Raw genomic sequence first — 25,689 nt, 5'->3', positions numbered from 1 at the left:
GAGTGGGTAGCCTTTTCCTTCTCCAGGGAATCTTCCCAACCCAGGGATCTGATCCAATCGAGGTCTCCCACATTGCAGGCAGATTCTTTACTAACTGAGCCACAAGGGAAGCCCTTTGTCATGGAAAGGCGGGAGTATATGCATTGTAGACTATTTACCAGTGTCTCTGACCTCTACCTGCTAGATGCCAGTAGCTCCTCCCCCCACCCCCACAACTCCCTCCAATTATGATAACCAAAAATGTGTCCAGACATTGACAAATGTATACTTGGGGGCAAAAGTGACCATTTTTGAAGATTTAGGTGAAACAATTCTGACTTTGAGTGAATAATCGTTAAAGCTGGAGGATGGGAACAAGGTGGTTTGTTATGCTATTCTCTCTGCTTTGGTATATTTTTAGTACTTCCATGACAAAAACTGAACAACACAAAATAATCTGCCTTAGAGAGTGCTCTGCTTCTGCTAAATTTAGTATTTGAATTAAGGTTCTTACTAAAGGTCACAAAAGTCAATACTTGAGTCAATTAGTAATGATGGTAATGAATTCTGAAGGTCAACTTCTGAAATGACTTTTCACACAGAGAAATTGAGTAATTTTACATGCCCTATATCATCATCATCAATATTCATGTATTAAGTATATAAATGTATACAATACCCAATTAGATATTTATTTTTAAGGTATATTTTTACATATACAACCCATTTCTCCAAAAATCTTCAGTCAAATAAAGATAGTTCCTTTGCACATAAATTGTCTTGCCTTACATTTGCAATGCAAATAGACAATCACATCATATCCCACAATATAAGATAATGATGCTGAAAACTTGGCCTCTGTGTGCCAGTGCCAAATAGAATCTCAGAGACAGTTTTGGGTGAATTAGAAAAGAATAGCTTTATTTCTTTGCCAGGCAAAGAGCTGGAGCAGGGAGTAGGGGGAGACAGTGGGCTCCTGACCTGAAAAATTGTGTGTTCCAACCTGGGAGGATTTGGTGAGGAGTTTTATAGCAATGGTTCAAGGGTGAGGTTGCTGATAAGGATCAGGGTGCGTGTGGAACATGCACTCCTTTAATCTGGTCTCAGATGGTCTCCTAGAACTTTTCTGCTTCCTTTAATCAGGCTTCACATGGTCTTCTCTGGAATGAAGAATGCTAGCATCTTCCATTTGTTGGGGTTTTGTAAAGAGTTCAAAGATATTGTTATGTGTATCCCTTGGAGCAAAACCAAGACCTTGCCCCAAGGCTGCACTATTGTTTCTTGACTGCTCCTCCCTTGTCTCTCAGTTCAGTCCAGGCACTCAGTCACGTCTGAATTTGCGACCCCATGGACTGCAACACGCCGGGCCTCCCTGTCCATCACCAATTCCCAGAGTTTACCCAAACTCATGTCCATTGAGTTGGTGATGCCATCCAACCATCTCATCCTCTGTTGTCCCCTTCTTCTCCTGCCTCCAATCTTTCCCAGCATCAGGGTCATTTCCAGTAAGTCAGCTCTTCACATCAGGTGGCCAAAGTATTGGAGTTCAGCTTCAGCATCAGTCCTTCCAGTGAACACTCAGGACTAATCTCCTTTAGAATGGACTGGTTGGATCTCCTTGCAGACCAAGGGACTCTCAAGAGACTTTTCCAACACCACAATTCAAAAGCATCAGTTCTTCGGCACTCAGCTTTCTTTATAGACCAACTCTCACATCCATACACGACCACTGGAAAAAACCATAGCCTTGATTAGACGGACCTTTGTGGGCAAAGTAATGTCTCTGCTTTTTAGTGTGCTGTCTAGATTGGTCATAAATTTCCTTCCAAGGAGTAAGCGTCTCTTAATTTCATGGCTGCAGTCACCATCTGCAGTGATTTTGGAGCCCCCCAAAATAAAGTCAGCCACTGTTCTCACTGTTTCCCCATCTATTTGCCATGGAGTGATGGGACCAGATGCCATGATCTTAGTTTTCTAAATGTTGAGTTTTAAGCCAACTTTTTGACTCTCCTCTTTCACTTTCATCAAGAGGCTCTTTAGTTCTTCACTTTGTCTCTGCACTCCCTCTATTCCCTGATTAGCAACTGTTTGAAAGGCTTCCATGCCCTGGAGCCCCACAGGGTCCTACTTCTTTTCAGTCAGTCAGTTCAGTCACTCAGTCGTGTCTGACTCTTTGCGACCCCATGGACTGCAGCACGCCAGGCCTCCCTGTCCATCAATAGCTGCATCCTAAAGTGAACCAGAAGTGACTCTGATGAGTTTGAATTCCAGGTTTTGCTATTACCCATATTCCTGTTTTGGACAGACGATCCCTAGACCTCAGTCTCGTGAGGACAAAAGAATTCTGTATAAAATTCCTATCATAATCTTTCTAAATATATACCATAATCATTTCCTTCTTATGTCTTTAAGAATAAAGAACAAAATCTTCAGCATGGTATCTACATTCCTTAAAATCTAGTCTTTGCTTATCACTCTGGTTATGTCTTGCCATTTCTCACACCTCTATGCTTCACTCATGATAATCTGTCTGTAGTTCTGTGTATGTGTCATGGTTTATACTTTCTCTATACTTATCCACATTCCATAGATCAACACAGTTCTGTGTTACTGGTGTCTGAAAGGAAGAAATTTTCCTCTACCCTCTAGGTTTTTCTGGCTAGGCTAAGAATGCAAATGACATGAGATTAACAGGGAAAAAAATCTTAACAAAAGTTATTAATATGTATACATAGGAGAGCTGAGTAACTCACCAAGATGGCCAAAACCCTCACCTTAAATGCTACCTTCAGCTAAAGACAAAAGAGGATGTTGAAGGTCCTGGTCTGGGACTTGAAAGGGAAGGAAGGCAATTCACATGGACCAGGCAGAGATAATGAAATCCAACCTGTAGTCTGACATCTAGGCCCTGCAGAGTTTCTCCCGTCACACCTAACCCATATTCTTTGCAGCTATCTCTGATGATAGATCTGTTCCAGAAACAGGCCCTTTATCTAATTTATGTAGACAGTTAATAGGAAGGTAACAAGAAAAACTTCCTGAATCTTCCATTTCTTAAAAATGATCAGTTTAAATTAATACTCATACCAGAGACACATTTGAAGTAGCAAGTTTTGTACCCCTGTACTGGCCTGACCAGTCTTGGCCCCATTGTAAGACACAAGTTGTTGTGGTTTAGTCGCTAAGTTGTGTCCAACTCTTTTGTGACCCCATGAACTGTAGCCCGCCAGGCTCCTCTGCTCATGGAACTTCCCAGGAAAGAATACTGGATTCGGTTGCCTTTTCCTTTTCCAGAGGATCTTCCTGATCCAGGGATTGAACCCGTGTTTCCTACACTGCAGGTAAGTTCTTTACCACCGAGCCATCTGGGAAGCCTGACATTAATCTAAATATCAAGCAAATGGTTGGAATTTGTAACAACATATGTTATTACAGAGTATTGCTAATGTTGATGAAAAATTAGTCAGTCTATGAAAGAAATGGAAAATTTTACTCCAGCTAGATTTGAGGATTATAACCTGGATGAGTATCTCAAAAAGCTCTGAGAACTGTTCTACCCATTAGAAGTCAAGGCATAGTTATATGTTTTTTTTAAGACAAAGGGCTGTACATCAAATAATGTATTATTAATAGTTTACATAATCCAGAACTAAGGAACTTCATGGTGGGTCATGTGACCCCTTACAAGATCAAGAAGTAATTGTTATCATTTAAGGAGTCTATACTAGGACACTGTTGTTCTTTTCATTTGAGCAGGTTATTTCTGACAAGAGGGCAGTGCTGGTTGATGCATAATGCAGATTCCCAATGCACAGTGCAGGGAGAGAGGCAGCCAAAGGGCAGAGAAGATTTTTTGTTTGAATTTCTTTTGTCTTGTGATAAAAATATGACTTTTATTTCACACTAATATATATTTGAATGTGTAACTATTATTGTTGTTGATCAGTTGCTCAGTTGTGTCTGACTGTTTGCGACCCCATGGACTGCAGCACACCAGGCTCCCCTGGCCTTCACCATCTCCAGGAACATGCTCAAACTCATGTCTATTGAGTCAGTGATGCCATCCAACCATCTTGTCCTATTTTCCCCTTCTCCTCCTGCCTTCAATTTTTCCCGGCATCAAGGTCTTTTCTAATGAGTCAGCTCTTTGCATCAGGTGGCCAAAGTATTGGAGCTTCAGCATCAGTCCTTCCAACGAATATTCAGTAACTATGCAATCTCTCATTTTTTTGTGTGGCAAGTTTTAGTAATGATGATTTAAATGTCCAAAATTTCTAGCTACTCTCCATTTTAAAGTGTTTATCTCTTTCCTTTCTCTATACTTACTGCTTTTCAACAAAACACTTCTATCAATAACCTTTCTTTTTAATGACTTCCTCTTCATGGTTCTCTTTTATTACTCATGAACTTCCCTTGGTGACTCTGAGATAAGATCCTGGCATCTGGCTTTGTGCCACTCAACTCCATTTCCATATAAAAAACATTACTAGAACTAAGAGGCTATAGACAAGACAACTTTCAGCTTGTTTTAATCTTCAGATAAACTTGGGATTTGCCTTCACCTACTTTAGAGGTATGTGCAATAATTTCCTGTGGCAAACACACATTAGTGTCAAACAACCCAACAGATCTTCTATTTCTTTCAATTTGAGAGGAAATTGTTATGTTTTAGAAATGTACGCAACACTATTTGAAAGCTTAGAGAAAATTTTTGCTTCAGCCCACAACTAGGGTGACATATGATTATTTGGAAACAGTGGTTAAGCAATCTGATGGTTTCCTTGAAGTCCTTTCTACATATGTTGGAGAAAGGTTACTGAGTAGTCAGTGATGGTTAAGTCAGCTGAGTTTCATGAAATATCTGGTATTGATGCCAAAACCTTGTCCTCTGTGCACTGGTGCTGAACAGATCAGAGACAGAGTTTGGGGTGAAGGAGAAATTATTAGTTTTACTGCTTTCTCAGACAAAGTAGGACGCAGCAGGCTCATGCCTCAAAAATCATGTGACCCAACCCAGGAAGATTTGGTGAAGTTTTATAGCAAAAGGGCTTCCCTTGTGGCTCAGCTGGTAAAGAAATCACCTGCAATGAAGGAGACCTGGGTTCAATCCCTGGGCTGGGAAGATCCCCTGGAGAAGGAAAAGGCTACCCACTCCAGTATTCTGGCCTGGAGAATTTCTTGGCTGTACCTTCCTTGTCTCTGCATCCCCTTCCTTCCCTGATTAGCAACTGTTCAAATATGCCCTTTGGAACTCAGGGAAGGTCATGGAGGCTGGAGTCTATTCCCTACAAACAAAAAATGGGGGGACACAGGAAGGCTCCCATGCCCAGGATCCTCACAGGGTTCTGCTCATTTTCAGTATCAGTAAGGTATCTGGAAAATCACATTCTGGGTTTGAAAGTCAGCATCATTCTAGGTATGGAAAAAAAAAAGGATAATCCAAGAGGATCTCTACTTCTTATATTAATTTACATTGTTTTAATTTTTATAAATTCTGTAATTATTACACATTACACATGTATCAAAAGAAAATATTGTAAAAATGGTATAGTCAGACTCTACAGCTATTGTATAAACATACAACTTATTCCCATTCTGTATGCATATCTCTATAAAAGAACAAAGCAAAACTTTTCAAAATGTATGAGCATATATTGTTGTTATTATTTAGTTGCTCAGTTGGGTCCTACTTATTTGTGGCCCCATGGACTATAGCCCAACAGGATCCTCCATCCATGGGATTCTCTAGGCTAGAATACTGAAGTGGGTTGCCACTTCCTTCCCCAAGGGATCTTCCCAACCCAGGGATCGAACCCATGACTCCTGCATTGCAGGTGGATTCTTTACCACTGAGCCACCAGGGAAGCCATGAGCATACGCATTTTTTAGTAAATATTTTTATGTCTTTGCACAATTTTTGGTAATATTTATCTAAAATGTGAAAATTTCCCCTAAGGTTTGGTCTATAAATATTTGGTATAAAGTTACATTTAATAACCCCAAATAATTTCTCTTTCCCACTTGGGTTTATTAAATATTATAAATTACACAGATATAAAGTGATCATTGTTAGAAAAGTATGATCTTTCAGATTCCTCCCCCACTTACACTCTAATGTCAAAATTTAACAATCTTTTTAAGAGGAAACCCAAATAAAACTTACTTTTTGTAAATTATTTAAAGTAGGAATTTTTAAATATATTTCATTATTTACTTTTGCTCCTGAACAGCAGTGTGCTTTAGCATAAATTAAACAAGGGATTCACTCGTGAACTGGAAGCCAAAGCATTAGGTTGGGATGAAATATTTCCTGGTAAAGGGATGTTTAAATGGCAGATCATTTACTATCAAACTCTAAATAATATTACATTAGAAATGCCTCAGGGTATCTTAAATCATCCCCTTTTCTCATTTCACAATTAAAAGGGAAGGAGGACTTCTAAGCATCAGTTCAGTTCAGTCACTCAGTTGTGTCCGACTTTTTGTGACCCCATGAATTGCAGCATGCCAGGCCTCCCTGTCCATCACCAACTCCCGGAGTCCACCCAAACCCATGTCCATTGTGTCGGTGATGCCATCAAACCATCTCATCCTCTGTTGTCCCCTTCTCCTGCATTCAATATTTCCCAGCATCAGGGTCTTTTCAAATGAGTCAGCTCTCTGCATCAGGTGGCCAAAGTATTGGAGTTTCAGCTTCAACATCAGTCCCTCCAATGAACACCCAGGACTGGTCTCCTTTAGGATGGACTGGTTGAATCTCTGCAGTCCAAGGGACTCTCAAGAGTCTTTTCCAACACCACAGTTCAAAAGCATCAGTTCTTCAGCACTCAGCTTTCTTCACAGTCCAACTCTCACATCCATACATGACTACTGCAAAAACCATAGCCTTGACTAGACCGACCTTTGTTGGCAAAGTAATGTCTCTGCTTTTGAATATGCTGTCTAGGTTGGTCATAACTTTCCTCCCAAAGAGCAAGCGTCTTTTAATTTCATGACTCCAGTCACCACCTGCAGTGATTTTGGAGCCCAGAAAAATAAAGTCTGACACTGTTTCCACTGTTTCCCCATATATTTGCCATGAAGTGATGGGACCAGATGCCATGATCTTAATTTTCTAAATGTTGAGCTTTAAGCCAACTTTCCACTCTCCTCCTTCACTTTCATCAAGAGGCTTTTTAGTTCCTCTTCACTTTCTGCCATAGGGTGGTGTTGTCTGCATACCTGAGGTTATTGATATTTCTCCCGGCAATCTTGATTCCAGCTTGTGCTTCTTCCAGCCCAGCATTTCTCATGATGTACTCTGCATATAAGTTAAATAAACAGGGTGATAATATACAGCCTTGACGTACTCCTTTTCCTATTTGGAACCAGTCTGTTGTTCCATGTCCAGTTCTAACTGTTGCTTCCTGACCTGTGTACAGGTTTCTCAGGAGGCAGGTCAAGTGGTCTGGTATTCCCATCTCTTTCAGAATTTTCCACAGTTTATTGTGATCCACACAGTCAAAGGCTTTGGCATAGTCAATAAAGCACAAATAGATGCTTTTTGGAACTCTCTTGCTTTTTTGATGATCCAGTGGGTGTTGGCAATTTGATCTTTGATTCCTCTGCCTTTACTAAAACCAGCTTGAACATCTGGAAGTTCATGGTTCACATATTGCTGAAGCCTAGGCTTGGAGAATTTTGAGCATTACTTTAGTAGTGTGTGAGGTGAGTGCAATTGTGCAGTAGTCTGAGCATTCTTTGGCATTGCCTTTCTTTGGGATTGGAATGAAAACTGACCTTTTCCAGTCCTGTGGCCACTGCTGAGTTTTCCAAATTTGCTGGCATATTGAGTGCAGCACTTTCACAGCATCATCTTTTAGGATTTGAAATAGCTCCACTGGAATTCCATCACCTCCACTAGCTTTGTTCATAGTGGTGCTTCCTAAGGTCCACCTGACTTCACACTCCTGGATATCTGGCTCTAGGTGAGTGATCACACCATCGTGATTATCTGGGTCATGAAGATCTTTTTTGTACAGTTATTCTGTGTATTCTTACCACCTCTTCTTAATATCTTGTGCTTCTGTTAGGTCCATACCATTTCTGTCCTTTATTGTGCCCATGTTGCATGAAATGTTGGTATCTCTAATTTTTTGAAGAGATCTCTAGCAGAGAGTCTTCTAAGCATACTTCATTCCAGAAATACAAGCATGTCTGGAGTTCTGAACCTGGCAGCGATCAGTGCCCTTGTGTTAACAAAGCATGCCCCCAGTTGCATACCTGGGATGATGGAGATGGCTGGCTTGGTGAGTCACTCAACCCTTGAGGACATTTTTGCAAATAGAGGCAAAACGTAAAGATCTTTCTCAAAAATTAAATCAGCAAGCTTCCTAGTTATCCTCCTGAGTTAAGTAGAGGGAGTAAATTCCTATTCCCTGAAGCATCTTGTAAGAGCAGAGATGCCTTTAGCATGAATGGGAGCTGGAAAAAAAATAGCCTTTTCAGAATATAAAGCAGGAAAAGTTTTCTCTTCCCATAAACCTATATGTAATACTTTTATAAAAAGTAATTACTCTGTACGATTGATGCATAGGAGTTTCACTAGTGCACTCTAAGCAAGGTCAGAATTTTAAGGAATAGTTTCAGTTACTTATAATGTGCTTTTTATAAAGATGTATGAATCTCTTTTTCCATGGGTATCTATTTCAGATACTACAATCTATCTCAGCTTCCTATATCTGTTGTAAATGTGCCTTTGCCATGATGACTTTAAACAAAAGCAGGGCCATACTCTCAGCAGTGCTTTCTAATAGTACTTTGTGCTGGGATAAAAATGACCTCGATCTCTTGGGTTGGCCAGAAAGTTCGTTTGTGTTTTTCCATACCAGCTTATAGAAACCCCAAACGAACATTTTTTTAGCCAACCCAATGCATTGTCCAGTAGAGTAACCTCTAGCTACGTTTGACTAATGAGCGCTTGAAATGTGGCTGGTGAGATTGAAGAACTGAAATTTTAATTTTTAAATTGTAATGAACTTGAAATAACCACATGTGGCCAGTAGCTACTCTACTGGTTTCGGGCAGCATAGCTGTAGAACAACTCTTTTGAGCTCTAATAATCACCAGGGGATCTTGTTGAAAGGAAAAGTCAGATGTACTGTGTCTGGGGTGAGACCTGAGATTGTGCACTTCCAACAAACTCCCAGGTGATGTCAATTTTACCCACCACAGACTACGCTTCAAGTAGCAAGGCTTTACAAGAATGATTTTCAAACTTTGGTGCATATTAAAATAGCCCGTGGAGCATTACAACCCATGGCCCAGGCTGAACCCAATACCAAACAAATAAGGAATTCTCTTGGTGAGACACAAGTCATCGCTGTTGTGTTTTTGTTTATTTTTTTAACATCTCTCCAGGTGATTCCCAATGTCTAGCCAAGTTTAATAACTAGTGCTTATTATACTTCAGAGTCCATGGGAATCATCTGGATATATTGTTTAAACACAGATTTTGAGTCGGTGTGGGGTGAGGCTTGAGATCTTAACATTGCTAGTAAGCTTCTGGGTGCTTCCAAGTTTACTGATCTGCTCTAGACATCTCTCTGTCAGGTATTGTTGTAGCCACGCATTCCGAGAAACAAACTCACTCAGAAGGACAATGCAGATAGCAGACTCCAGTTTATTACACCAGCAGGCCCAAGGCAGAGTCTCCTCTTAGCCAAGGACCCCAACAAGTTTTTGTGAAAACCTTATATACCCTAAGTGTTCGTGTCCAAACCCACCTTCCCAAATTCCTTGAAACTAGTCTGAACAAAGGAAAAGAAAGATACAATCAAACTTAACCCATGATTCATATGCCTTAAGCCTAGGTAGTTAACAGTAGACAATTATCAATAGGCCTTTGGTCATACCCCAATAAGCATAATAGAATTTATGATTTTATTCAGTTACACAGATAATTAAGGTATTCTTTTGGGTGAAGGAGAGTCTAGGTACGAGCCCTGGGGCTCTTCCATCGGGGGGGGGGGGGGGGGGCCGGGGGCGGGGCGGGGTGGTTGTTTTGTTTTCCAGTTGGTATGTCGTTTCCATAGACACTGGGCATATAGCTCAAAGTCCACAGTCTGGCCCAAGATGGAGTCCTGCTTTCAAGATGGAGCCTGTTCTGTCTGTTTCCTCCTTCAGTTATCAGCATAATTAACATCACCAGAGAGCATTTTAGAAATGTAGGATCTTGGGTTTTACCCTAGAATCAATAAATCAAAAGCTGTTTTTGAATAGCATTCACAGTCAATTTTGTATGTACATTATAGTTTAAGTGTCACTCTCCTGAAATCTTAACCATTTTTTGTTAAAAGGAAAAGTACCATCAGATAGATGCTCAGTTAATATTTGTTGAATGGTTATTTATGAATAAAATATATAATATGCAGAATTTTTAGCATCTTCCAGGATGATCTTGTAAAATGTGAACCTGATCATTTTATTTCTTCAGTAAAATCCTATAACGCCTTACCAGTTCTATAAGGATGAATCGAAAACTCCTTAAGTTCATCTGCAGATTCTGGCCACATTCTAATCCACTAACACCACTCAAAATCCCCCCACCCACCCAGCTCTTCAAAATACAATTATTCCAGCCTTCCATCACTTTCATCTTTGAAGCATACAACTTCCAACTTCAGGACCTTTGCTTGTTCAGATTGTCCTCTGCATATCTGTCTCACTACCTAGTTAATGACTTTTCACTCTTTGGATAACATGTCCCATATTCCTTTGAAAAGAATTCTTCCTGAATAAGTCCACCTCTTATGTTTTCTTATAGCTCTTTGTATTTTCCTTTAATTTGCACATATTAGTATGTATCCATTTATTTGTTTAAAGTCTGTCTCTGATTCCATATTATAACCTCCTCAAAATCAGAGGCTAGCTAGGAATTATACAGCCAGTGACTAGCATATAGTAGCACTGTATATCTGTTGAATGAACAAAATAATTCATAATGAAACAGATGAGGTAGTTTTAGTACCTCATCTGTCTTAGCTCCTTTGCTCCCCATCTCCACCCATTTTACAAATTAGAAAATTGAATAACTGAACTTTACCCAGAAATATTTAACTAGGTATCCTCAAAAAGTTTACCTGATGTATTTTCTTTATGTAAGTTCAAAATGCCTAGCTCATAATTTTCTGATAGGCAATAGTCTAATTGGAATTGTTTTCTTTGTTGTTTTTTTAAAATTAATTTGTAGATTTTTACAACTTTTTATTTTTTCCAAAACAGATAGATCTATAATTAATTTACTGCCTGTTCCACCCTTTTAATAGATCAAAGTAGGTCAATAAGAATTCAGAGTTAAATGTGTTTTTTTCATGTTTTAGTTTCTCTGTATCAGATTCCTAGGGCTGCCCTAATGAATTACCACAAACCTGGAGACTTAAAACAACAGAAATTCTATTCTTTTTTCTCACTGTTCTGGACTCCAGGAATTTTAAATGAAGATGTTGCAGGGTTGGTTGCTTCTTGGAGGATCAGAGGAAGAATCTGTTTTATATCTCTCTCATAGCTTCAGGTGGTTGCTGGTTACTCTTGTGGCTTGTGGCACCGTAACTCCAATCCCTGCCTCCATCTTCACAGGGTCATCTTTCTTCTGTGTGTGTCCAAAGTTTCATCTTATAAGGATACCAGTCACAAGGGCTTCCCAAGAGTCTCGATAGAAAAGAATCCACCTGCCAATGCAGGAGACACAGGTTCGATCCCTGGGTCAGGAAGATCACCTGGAGAAGGAAATGGCAACCCACTCCAGTAATTTTGCCTGGAGAACTCCATGGAGAGAGGAGCCTTGCAGGCTACAGTCCATGGGGTCACAAAGAGTAGAACATGACTGAACACATATGCACCCTAATCCATATAGTCTCACCTTTACTTGATTATATCTACACACAAGTTGTGTCTGACTCTTTGCAACCCCGTGAACTGTAGCCTACCAGGCTGCTCTGTCTATGGAATTCTCCAGGCAAAATTACTGGAGTGGGTTGCCATTTCCTTCTCCAGGTGATCTTCCCAACCCAGGAATCAAACCCAGGTCTCTCACATTGCAGGCAGACACTTTACCATCTGAGCCACCAGCAAAGCCCCCAAATAAGGTCACATCCTGAGATTCTGGGTGGACATGAATTTGGGGCAGGAGACACTATTCAATTCAGGAAAAGTCTTGTCCCTAACAAGGAGGAAAGATTTAGTTAAAAGCAGGAATTATCATTTATTAGTTATTTACTTATTCATTTAATCTATCTCATATAATTTACCCAATAACATTGTGAAGTACGAGGTACTACTAGCTCTATTTGACAAATGAAAGCCTAAGATTAAAAGCGAGTAAGTAAATTGTCTAACAACATACAGTCAATTTGTATTAGAACCAAAATTGAATTGAAATCAGATTTGAATTTTTTAACCAAAGCTTATATCTTTCTACTTCACAGTGATCCACCTGGCCTTCCTACCCTACCTCATTCCATAAAGAAGAATGATATAGTTTAATAGTATAAACTCAATATCTATTCACAGTATTATTAAAATGTTACAAAGACAATATACTTACTCTTTGCATTTTACATATACTCATTGCCTAAACTCCCAGACCTAAGGTTTTACCAATTCTGCCTCTTGATCATCTTGACAACCTACCATCTGATGTAATGCGCAGGGATGTAGTAAAACATAGCATTTGTCAAAGGTAAATCCTATGCCCTCTGGACTTATGTAAGATCATTCTCCCCTTTTGTCTCCTACCTATATAATTTAACTGGACTATTGGGGTCGTAGGTCATGCCCAGACAAGTCATATATGTTCTTTTGTTTCTTTGTAGAAACTAATAAACCGATTTTAACTACTGCCATCAGAATGTACCATTATTTTCAACAACATCCTAAGCATTCTCTGTTTTCTATTAGCAGTCTGATGTCATTTTATTACTGGTGTATATAATAACATGCAAAGTAATTTTTTAAGTATGTGCTCTTGATAATTTTCAGATAATTTTTATAAGGAGTATAAGGAACATATAATTCTATACATGCAATTTTTGTTTGTTTGGTTTTTTCACTGGAGTGTAGTTGACTTACAATATTGTGTTAGTTTCAGGTGTACAGCAAAATGAATCAGTTATACATCTACATATATCCACTGTTTTTTGGATTCTTTTCCCATGTAGGTCATTATAAATATTGAGTAGAGTTCCTTATGCTGTACAGTAGGTTCTTATTAGTTGTCTGTTTTGTATATGGTAGTGTGTATATGTCAATCCCAATCTTGCAATTTATCCATTCCTTCCCCTCCTTCCCCCTGGTAACTATTAGTTTGTTTTCTACATTTGTGATTCTATTTCTATTTTGTAAATAAGTTCACTTACAAAGTTTGAAGAAAAAAAGAGAAAAAAAAAACTAAGTTCACATATGCATGTAATTTTATTAGACTAGAAATATAAATTTTTTTAAAAATTAGCCTGAATCCTAAAAATAATTTTAATTCAAGTAAATATTATAAGTAAAATATTTGAGTCATTTACAGAGAGAGGGATACAAACAGCACCTGAAGATAATTCTGAATTAATTTGTGTGTGTGAATAGCTTTCCTGTTTTTATTTATCTGATGCTGTGTTATAAATACTATGTCACCATTGTCTCTAAAAGAGACTAAAGATATCAATTAGAGCTTTAACTGAAATTAATTAATTAGATAAACTAGGTTATTCTGCAGTAAAAACAAACTCCAAAATTTGATAGCTTAGAAAACAAAAGTTTATTTCTCACAGATATACCATGTGTTTGGTAAATGGGCAGGGAACTCTGCTACTCATCTCAACTCAGGACCAGTTCTAATGCAACCAATTGTGAATCTCCTACTTCAAAAAAATATAATATTTAAAATATTTTCCAGCTTTATTGCAATATAATTGACATATCCCATGGTGTAAGCTTAATATGTATGATCTGTTCATTTCATGCACACATATATATGTATATATATGTATTTATATAGCAAAATGATTATCACCATAGCCTTACCTAACACATTCATGATGTCACATAACCAGTTCTTTTCTATGGTGAGAAGATTTAAGATTTACATTCTTAATACCTTTTGGGGGTATAATACATCATTGTTATCTATAATCATGATTCTATGCACTAATTTATTCATCTTCTAACTGGAAGTTTGTACCTTTTAACGAACATCTCCTACTCCTTTTAAAGCTTCTTATAACTTCTGATTGAGAGCAGCACATATCACTTCCACTCACATTTTATTAGCTAAAGCAATTAGCATGGTTTCAATTTCAAGGAGGCAGATAAATGCAGTCTTAACAAGTACCTAGCAAGAGAACAAGAAATACTAGTGAAGAGCATTAATGACTATCACAGTCTCTCCTGATGGAATAAACCAAAGGTTTGGTTTATTCTTGCATAAAAAATGCACACATCACCCTCACACTTTTTCAAAGTATAAAATCTAAAAAGATCCTGTCTTATTATTATTTGTCTGAAATTTCAGTATTTCTGAGTGATGTATAAGAATCTTTACATCAGATCCAAATGTGATCAGTCTTAATCCAGATACCTATGAACTAATAAAACAAGTAAATAAATTATATGTCCCATAGCAAAATTTTTTTCATACATACATACATACTAGGAAACAAGGATGGAAACTAGAAGGGATGTGAGCAGGTAGAATATTCTTTGACCAGATCTTGATTATGCTACAGGGAAAGTGTGTCCAGTTCATTACTTTCTGTGGTCTCCAGCCACAAACTTTGAAACTATTTTCTTTCCCATTATCCTCCTTGCAAACATTTGAAATAAGCATTGGAAAATAATATCTCTCCTTGGGGGTCTTTGCAGTTTTCTCAATCTGCTGCCCCTGGAAAGGTTGAGATGCCAAAGATAACTCTGAGTCTTAAACAGTCATAAAATTTCTGTTTCTTTTTCAGGAACATTCTCTTAAGAAACTCAGTAGGTTTATCATGTATTTATTAATAATTCTAGCCAGTTCCATGCTCTAAAAGCCATGTATGTGGTCCATTTTTGTATTTGCTTATTAGATTTGTTCTATTTCTTGACTTTCTCATCCCCATGCCTTCCTCTTTCAAATTAATTGCTTATTTCTTGGGCTTATCAACTTCCAGTAGGTGAGCCATAATTTTATTCTATTTTTCTTGAGCCATTTTTGTCCAATTGAAAGGATTTACTAGGTGTCAAAACCTTAACTGGGGCTTTTCTCTGAAAGATCTTAATTTCTTCAGCGTTTGTAATCATACATATGGGAGGAATACCCTTATTTGAGTTCTGTCACAAGACTAGGTTTTAATTGGCCTTGTCCCTCAAAGCACTTCTCAGATGTATATTTTACCACTTAGTGTTAAAAAGCAGTTTCTTCTTCTAATCCTGCAATTCTCCAACTTTTTGGATTCTCACTCTTTCCTTTTATTTCTGCTTGCAAACCAGCCAATCCTTTTCAAAGCCAGTCTAGTCTCTTTATTGTAGTACTTTATCAAAGGTAGCAACAAACAACTGACATATATATTTGCATTCTTTTTAAAAAAATACTTTATTTCTTGATCTACAAACTCACAAGGTATATAGTTTGTCTTCTAGATTATCTGTCAACAATTTTTTCAAATGATTAGATACCATATAACTATAATTTTTATAGATAAGTTGAATAAATTTATTCTTTAATTAATTCATGTAATGTAATTTGGCTGCATTGAGTCTTAGTTATGGCACATGGGATCTTCATTGCGGCATTAGACTCTCAGAAGGCAATGGTACCCCACTCCAGTACTCTTGCCTGGAAAATCCCATGGACGGAGGAGCCTGGTGGGCTGCAGTCCATGGGGTCGCTAAGAGTCAGACACGACTGAGTGACTTCACTTTCACTTTTCACTTTCATGCACTGGAGAAGGAAATGGCAACCCACTCCGGTGTTCTTGCCTGGAGAATCCCAGGGACAGGGGAGCCTGGTGGGCTGCCGTCTACAGGGTCGCACAGAGTCGGACATGACTGAAGCGACTTAGCAGCAGCAGCTGTGGTATGCTGGCTCAGTAGTTGCAGTACATGGGCTGAGTTACTCTGCAGCTTGTGGCATCTTAGTTCCCCAATCAGAGATCAAGCCCGTGTCCCCTGCATTGCAATGTGAATTCTTAATCACTGGGCCACCAGGAAAGTCCCATTACTATAATCCTTATAGCCTCTGATAACTATTTCCTCACATCCACTTCCCAGTCTTTATTTTAAGGTTTTGTTATGGCAGTGCTACATTTCTAGTTATACATTTCTGTAGTAATAAAGATAGATGAGATTATTCTGCAGGTTAAAAATGATTAGTGACATAATCATCAAGATATACTTCTTGCTCCTGCTACATGGAATAGCTAGAGGCTGTCCTTATTCTAGGGTTGAGGCAATGGTACAGGGACATAGAAAGGATGGTGATTTAGCCTGGAAATAACACATCATGTTCCACTCACATTTTTTCAGTTAAAGGAACTCACATGTTCGATTACAAACTCAGTGGTGGGGAAATACAAACTGCCCACATGCCTGGGAAGATAAACAAAAATCTACTTTGTAAATTGTAGCAGTGACTGTCCTATAAAATAATAAATGAATCAGTTTGGCTGTCAGAAATATTAAAAGAAATTTGGCATGAATCTGTAATTTTACTAATATTCCAAAATAATTTAAAATACATATTCTTCCTACTATGTGTGTGTATATATATATAGTATATATATATATTTAGTATATCATGTATGGATGTGAGAGTTAGACTCTAAAGAAAGTTGAGCGCTGAAGAATTGATGCTTTTGAACTGTGGTGTTGGAGAAGACTCTTGAGAGTCCGTTGGACTGCAAGGAGATCCAACCAATCCACCTAAAGGAAATCCGTCCTGAATATTCATTGGAAGGACTGATGCTGAAGCTGAAGCCCCAATACTTTGGCCACCTGATGCAAAGAACTGACTCACTGGAAAAGACTCTGATGCTGGGAAAGATTGAAGACAGGAGGAAAAGGGGATGACAGAGGATGAGATGGTTGATGGCCTCACCGACTCAATGGACATGAGTTTGAGCAGGCTCTGGGAGTTGGTAATGGACAGGGAAGCCTTGCATGCTGCAGTCCATGGGGTCACAGAGTCGAACATGACTGAGCGACTGAACTGAGACTGAGTATATCATATAATACTTATATTACATATATCTTCCTAAATATTTTTGTTTTGTACAGTAATAAAAATAGTAGTCTCAGCACTTTCTACATGGTAATTCATTTTATTCTTACAAACACCCTGTGAAGTATGTGTTATTATTCCTATTTGAGAGACGTTGAAACATCAGTATTAAATAATCATGCCCAAGAAGTGCACTCATCACTTGGTAATAAGTGAAGATGGATAAGATTGGTATTTCTAGTCAGTTTCTGGAGAGGTCACCTGATTGTTCTACGGGCACTCCAAGATTAACAAATTCTTAACAACAGCAGCAGCAGTAGTAGTAATAGTACTGCTACTATGAGAGAACAACTATCACCTCTAACCAAAAAGTTTTAAAATTGTCTTTATTGTGGATAATGTATCAGTACCATTGAGGTTAGGTCATTCAACTTTGCTTTTCACTCTTTTCCATTGTCACTCCTCAGCACACCAAAGTTCTACTAATTTTATCTTTTTAATTATTCTTAAGTATTTTCAAAATGACTCAGGCTGTGAGATAAGTTCACCTTGGTATATTCTAATATGTATACATATTCTAATATTCATATTCTAATAAATAGAAGCAATATAGGTATTTAATAATTAAAAAAAAACATTTACAATATAGAAAGAGAATTTCTATCCCTAATGGTGTTTGTGTTTAACAAATGTGCTCTGAGCTAATGTTATGGAAAGCTTTCAAAGATACAATGAGTCAATAAACTACAAAGTGCATTAAAATCTAGGATTCTGCTACTCTAATGTGGCTGCAGGCCTACTTACTTCTTCCTTTCATATTTCTAAATCTTCTTTAGGTACACCTATACACCAGTTTTCGTTTTGCCTCCGTGTTTCCTAACTTAAATTTTGTAATCTCTGAAGTCATTCTTGTATCCTTCAAATTCTGTCACTCTTGTGACTGACCTCACAGTGCTCTCTACTAGCAGGCTCTTCCCTTCTTTCTATTTTGCCCACCTTTTTCATTTCTTATTTCTCACTCTACCAATCTAAGTCACAATGTTCAGGCATGTCCCTGCATTCCTATTAGCTTCTTAGCTATAAACCACAGTGTCATCCTAATAGATGTCGAAAAATCCTTTGATGAAGTCCCATACTTATTTATGATGAAAAATATGCAGCACACTAGGAAGTTATTTTAGGCTACTTCCTGACTCTGACAAAGGACATCAGCGAAGAATTCTATAGCTCAAATTATATTACTTGTGAAATACTAAATTTTTACTCAAAAAAATCAGGAACAAAAGATGTTCACTCCTACTACTTCTATTCAACAATTTAGTGGGGAAATCTAGCCACTAAGAAGACAAAGAAAAGCAACAGAAATCATAAGGATTAGAAATAAAGAAGTAAAACTGTTGTAAATTTAAACAATATGAATGTGCATGTAAAAAATCTTAACAGTCCTAAAATATCAAAAAAGGTATTAGAACTATTAAGTAAATTAAGCAAGTTTACAGGATACAAGATCACATGCAAAACTCAGTTGTATTTTTATAAACCAACAATTGAAAATTGCATCCTAAACATGAGATGCTTGGCTAAAGTCTAAAAATACAGGTGTACAATTTCTACATTAAAAACTATAATGCTTAGAGGAAATATTTACATAGAGAAAATTTAAAAAAAAACTAAATAATTTCAGAGTGTACCATGTTCATAGGTTTGAAGATTTAGTCTTATTAATATGCTGATTCTGCATAAATTCATCTATAGATTCAATGCAATTCTACTTAAAGCCACAGCAGGGTGGCTATTTATAGAAACTGACAGGCTAATTACAAAATTTACATAGAAATGCAAGAAACTCACATAGCCAAAAATCATTCGAAAAACAAAGTTGGAAGACTTAACACTAACTGTGAATCAACTGTGATATGAAAACTAACTACAAATCAACAGCAATCAAAACAGCATGATATTGCCATAAGGGTAGACATATAAGTCAATGGAATGGGATATGGTCAATTGATTTTCATCTAATATTCCATGATGTTTCAATATAGAAAGGATAAACTTTCAACCAATGGTGCTAGAAAAATTGAATAATCATCTAGAAATAAATGAACTTTGACCCTTTCCTTGTACTGTGTTAACTAATTTGAAATAGATTATACACATGGACATAAAACTATAAAGCTTCTGGAAGTAAGCATAGGAGAATACCTTTGCAGCCTTGAACTAAGCAAAATGTCTTAGGACACAATATGTCATTAAAAATAATTTTTGTTGTGATAAAATATACATAATTTAAAATTTGGAATTGTAAGTATTTTAATGTATAGTTCAGTGGCATTAGGTACATTCACCATGAAAACTCTCTAGAAATTTTTCATCGTTGCAAACTGAAACTCTGTACCCATTAAACAGTAATTCCTTGTTTACTTCTCTCTGCCCCCCAACCCCCAACACCCAGCCCCTGATAACTACTATTCTACTTTCTATCCCTATGAATTTGACTATCACACATACCTCATTTAAGTTAAAACATCCAACATTTGACCTATATGTCTGGCTTGTTTCACTTAGCATCATGTTTTCATGATGTATCCATGTTGTAGCATAGATCAGAATTTCATTCCTTTTAAAAACTGAATAATAATTCTGTTATATGTTTTTATCACATGTTAGTTATCAATGGATATTAGTTATCAATGGATATTTGGGTCATTTCCACGTTTGACTATTGTGAGAAATGCTGCTCTAAATATCACTGTACAAATGTCTGTTTGAGTCCCTGCTTTCAGTCATTTGGGGTATGCATCTAGATGTGGAAAAGATTACTTCTGTTGGCCTGGAAGATTTAGGGGAATTTGTGGGTGTAATCTCGCATATGTTCCCTTTTCATTTTTCTGGACTCCATTCTTTTTCCATCAGAATCCTAACTTTGTTATCAGGTACTGTGGACAGCATACATCCCATCTGTTTTATAGCTCTGCTAATTTGCAATCAAATCCTAAGCCTGATGTGTTTAAGTAATGATGCTGTCAGTTCAGTTCAGTGGCTCATGCTGTGGACATTTTCAAATATTTCTAGAGGTAGATATAGTAATAAGATGAACACACATGTACCCATCACCCAGCTTCAACAATTATCAATGGATAACAAATCCTGTTTTAAATATACCCTCACTTTTACCACCCAGTCATTTTGTAGCAATTCTTTGACATCAGTATTTTATTTGAAAATGTTTCACTACCTTTTTGATACAAGCAATGTACTTTTTTTTTAATTTTATTTTATTTTTAAACTTTACATAATTGTATTAGTTTTGCCAAATATCAAAATGAATCCATCACAGGTATACATGTGCTCCCCATCCTGAACCCTCCTCCCTCCTCCCTCCCCATACCATCCCTCTGGGTCGTCCCAGTGCACTAGCCCCATGCATCAAGTATGTATCGTGTATCAAACCTGGACTGGCATCTCGTTTCATACATGATATTTTACATGTTTCAATGCCATTCTCCCAAATCTTCCCACCCTCTCCCTCTCCCACAGAGTCCATAAGACTGTTCCATACATCAGTGTCTCTTTTGCTGTCTCGTACACAGGGTTATTGTTATCTTTCTAAATTCCATATATATGCGTTAGTATACTGTGGCAATGTACTTTTATAACACCAAAAAGGAATAATAATTTTTTAAAATCATCAAATATCCAATCAGTGTTTACCATATTTTCTATGCATGCATGCATGCGAACTGACACATGCATGTGTCTGACTCTTTGCAACCCTGTGGACTGCAGCCTCCCAAAGCTCCTCTGTCCATGGGATTCTCCAGGCAAGAATACTGGAGTGGGTTGCCAGGCCCTCCTCCAGGGGATCTTCTCAACTCAGGGATCAAACCCATGTCTCTTATGTCTCCTTGCATTGGCAGACAGGTTTTTTTTTTTTTTTTTTTTTTTTACCACTAGCACCACCATAATAACTCTTATTTATATAAATGTGTGTGTGTGTGTCTGTGTGTGTAATTGTTTGTAATGAGATCTGGGCCTGTCTGCCTTGCAGTTCTTGGGAATGAGAGGCCTTCTGGCTTTTACAGCATGCCATCCATTGTCAGTTGGCTTTTCTGAGATTTGCATTTCATTTTTGCTAGGGTTTCAGTGCTATTAACAGAAGCCAGCCTACTCTACAATCATTCTAATTTAGCTTTGGCCTCATACAGTTAAATTGCTATAGCAACCATATATTCCAAAATCTCACCATCAACCTGCATTTCATCCCAATTAACCAGAGGTTTGAAAAAAACCTTTTTAATTGTAATGCTATTACATAGCATGTGTTATCACCATGTCACCTGTCACCAGAAATGGAATCCCTATTGGCAGTGGTCTGGTGAGCAAGCCAAGTCCAAAAATCCATCCCAAATAGATGGGATAGGTCTGTTTTCTAGGACGACTCATGAAATAAACTACCAGGCTGGATTCTCTAAAAACCCTGAGGGGTATCTATTTTCCCTAAAGTTCTTCTCCTTCACTTTTTTATAGATTTACTTAATTTGTTTTTTTAATTTATTTATTTGTGGCTGTGCTGGGTCTCCATGGCTGTGCACAGGCTTTCTCTAGTTGCAGCAAGCAGGGGCTACTCTTGTGGTGGGTGGGCTTCTCATTGCAGTGGCTTCTCTTGTTGCAGAGCACAGACTCTAGGCACGTGAGCTCGGTATTTGTGGCATGGGCTTAGTTGCTCTGCAGCATGTGGGGTCTTTTGGGACCAGGGATCCAACATGCATCCCATGTAATAACAGGCAGATTCTTTACCCCCTGGACCATGTGGGAAGTCTGGGAAATCACATGTGCTGGTTTATTAGGGAGTACAGTCCCAGAAAAGCAAGAGCGAGGTAAATGAAGACAGAGTCAGGGGGAGGGCAGTATGAGGAAGGGTTAGCAAACTGGCCTCCACTAGGCATCAGGTTTGAGTTATTATTCAACATCAGTGGACTTTGTTGTGAGAAGTTTTATGAACTCATGAGTCTCAGGAAAAGTTGGATTGAAGGGAAGAGGAGGGAAAACTGTATTCACTGGCTTCCAGTCCCATTAGTTTAAGCTTCTTTCCATGGGTTTCCTCTCCTTCCCACTTCTGGGTCACACTTTGGTCTCATACCTCAGTGGCAACAGGCAAGTTTCAGGTGGGAGGCTAAAACCATACTGCTTAAAAAAAAAAAAAAAGCGAGATTATGTTGTGTGGTACCTGCAAGTAGTCACATGACATTGGTACCTTCTACAGCGGCTAGTGTGTACAGTGGAGGGGATGTTGAAAGCAGGGGACAAGGGCTTAGAGATGAGTGGGATCAAGAGACTCTAGAGTGGCTCAGAAGTTGTATCTGATCCAACACACTGTCCTAAATTAACCTGACCTCACTTGGTCCTTCATTTCCCACATAGACTAGATCTTGTCAAGTTAAAGAGAAGTAACATAAGTCACTAGTCAAAATTATTTAAGAGTGAAATTCTGTACCATGGAAAGGAAATTCTTAAACCAAAATGATCTATGCCCGTTAAGTTCAAGGATGCCTTTTGAAGTAGAGAAGGGCAATATGCCCCTTACATAAAATATTAATAGTAACAAGAATAGGTGGTAGGTGGCTACAGAATTGAAAATTCCATATTCGTTACATATCATACGAGTATCCAAGGGACGTAGATGTGTTTTTCTACTTGCTGAACACAAAAATCAAAACATGGGTAAGGACAAATTTGGGCCACTAAAGGGGAAAATGTGAGACAGATGAGTTTTTGAGTCATCCTTCTGTGGCAATGTCCATGGTAATCAGAGAACACATATCATTGGGGAAATTACAACTACTTCAGTCAGACTGGAAGACTGGAGGAGTAAACATCAGACTAGATCCTAGATGAGAGAGGATGAAATGGGAAAGAGCCAATAATACTTTGCTAAAAGACTCAGGGATGTCTCTAAATGTCTTGGAATTATTATTGTACAGCTAAAGTAGATGTGAATTCATTGCTGTGAGTTCTGCTAAGTACTTCCATGCCTTGTGCAAATGTCACTGAAATTATTGATACTGTCAGCAGCATGCTACTATCTGTGCTGGAGAAAGTTATCAGATGATTCCAGATGATTCCAGTCACTTGGTGAGAAGGGGATACTTGAGAACAAATCTGGGCCCAGTGATTTGAATCGGTAACAGCAAAAGACACTCAAGTCCAAAATCTGGAGACTTTTCAGAGTTGCAAGTAGCTTCATTTAGAGTGCACAGACTTCATCTCTCTAGAATTTAAGGTGCTTGTCATGATGCTCACTTCAGCGACTACACACAGACTTAGTTCACCAGGGACCAGAAAGTATCCATCATTGTGTCATTCTGGGTGAAACACCATTCACTACACGGCTTCAGTGGAGAACTCAGAAAAGAACCTAGCTCTCAAGAATGTAGAGGGACACAATTTCCCCTTTTAATCCACAATAAAATATAAAACACCCAAGAAGAGAAAATGAACCAAATTTCACTATTTTTTTTTACACAAATTGCCATTGAACAGAAGAAACTTTATAGACAATCTGTAGAATTAAGAGCATGCCTATAATCCCATCAGGATTTACACTGTTGTCTTTCTCTTATTTCATAATATTCTTTTAGGGATGCACAAAGGAATTAGGGGCTTTCCAGGTGGCGCTAGTGGTGAAGAGCCCACGTGCCAATGCAGGAGACATAACATACTTGGGTTCAATCCCTGGGTTGAGAAGATCCCCTGGAGGAGGGCATAGCAGCCCCCTCCAGTATTCTTGCCTAGAGAATCTGATGGACAGAGGAGCCTGGCGGGCTACGGTCCATAGGGTCACAAAGAATTGGACAACACTGAAGCAACTTAGCACAATGGAGGTGAAATATCTGAGAAGTTCACTTCAGAATTTAGCTCATCTTAAATATACTTTGTAGGAATAAGTTGACTAGTGTACATGTCACTCAATCCTAGAATAGGAAGTGATACATGGCAGAATCTTCCAGTATTGCTGCAACAGTGAGTAGCAGTGAAATGACCAGTACTTGTAATCTGCCTTCTGTTTCAAGAGAAGGAGGGTAGACTTATTATTTATTTGTATACCAAAAAGGAAGTGAATATGGTTAGGGAAATTTAAGATGGTTCATCAAAAAACTTTTTGTTTACATGGTAATTTAATGGAGGAATTGCCCCCATTTTCTAATGCAGAGGGAGCCTGTCAGAATGAAATTTTATCCAGCTGAAATAATAGATTCCTCACCTTAATTTACTAGGGTACTGAGAAGAAAGGTGGTGCAGTCATTCAGAGTGGAAAAATAGGGGTGATAATACCATGGCCCCAGTACCTCAAAATTGTTATTAAACAAAGATATGGCTTGCCTTTTATTGTATCAATTGGAACTCAAGTTTAATTGTACCATATGGTAAAAACACTTTGATTTCCTCTCAGAAGGTTCATGTGGGAAGAATATAAAAGGAGAGTTGGAATCCGTCCTGGAATATATTCTGATATAATAGTGATAAATATTTTGATATAAGTGTCAGAAATTTCCCCAGAAGTGAGTCTATAATTGAATCTTTTTTCCTTTTTATTTCTCATCATTAAATTGCCTCTTGCAATCTGAATATATATAATTCTTCCATCAGACTGTAAAAAATCTTCTCTATATTTTTTGGTATTTCTTTGCCTTTCCTTGGTTCTTTGTTATCTCTCTACAAAAATTTGAATGGATGTGTTGAGCTAAATTAACAAAGAAATTTCCAGATAGTTCTCGAGCAAAGATGGATTTATTTGAGATCAATTTGAGGTCTGCAGGCATGGTGAGCCACATGTAAGTCCACACAAAGCAAAGGCAGAGGATGATTTTAGGGAGAGGAAAAGGAAGTTGGGCGAGTGGTGTGGTTCTAGTAAACAAAGAGCCCAGGGCTTTTCATTGACTGAGTCCTTGCAGGAAGAAAAGGAGTCTTTCTTCCTCCTGTTGGGCTTTGCTATCTTCGCAAAACTCGAGAGCTTTCCCTTCCAGTCTCCTGATTATTTAATTGAGGTTTCTGTTTATTAAATTTTTTACAGATGGGCTCTGGTGTGTGTAGTTTTATCCTCCCTGTTACTTCACATTTTTCTCATATTTGTCATCCCTTTATTCTTTTCTCTTGAATTTTGAAATATTCCCAGCTCATGAATTTGATTGTCTTGGCCTGATTTGTACCACACAGTCTTCTGCAACCCAGGATTTTAGAGACCCCTGCTCTAGGCAAGAGTTATCGGTTTAAGAAATCATTGGCCCCTTGCCAGCACATCACACAGGGAAGAGACAGGTAGTGACTTAGTCCCCCAGCACTGCTCCACCTCAGTTATCCCTGGAGAACTGCCTCTCCTTCCAGCTCCTGGTGCCTGTTGTTCAGTCACTCAGTCATGTCCAACTCTTTATGACCCCATGGATTGCAGTATGCCAGGCTTCCCTTTCCTTCGCCGTCTCCTGGAGTTTGCT

The sequence above is a fragment of the Bos indicus x Bos taurus genome, chromosome X, assembly GCF_003369695.1.
Source record: "Bos indicus x Bos taurus breed Angus x Brahman F1 hybrid chromosome X, Bos_hybrid_MaternalHap_v2.0, whole genome shotgun sequence".
Classification (NCBI taxonomy): domain Eukaryota; kingdom Metazoa; phylum Chordata; class Mammalia; order Artiodactyla; family Bovidae; genus Bos; species Bos indicus x Bos taurus.
The sequence above is the reverse complement of the archived record's forward strand: the minus strand, read 5'-3'. Positions refer to the sequence as shown.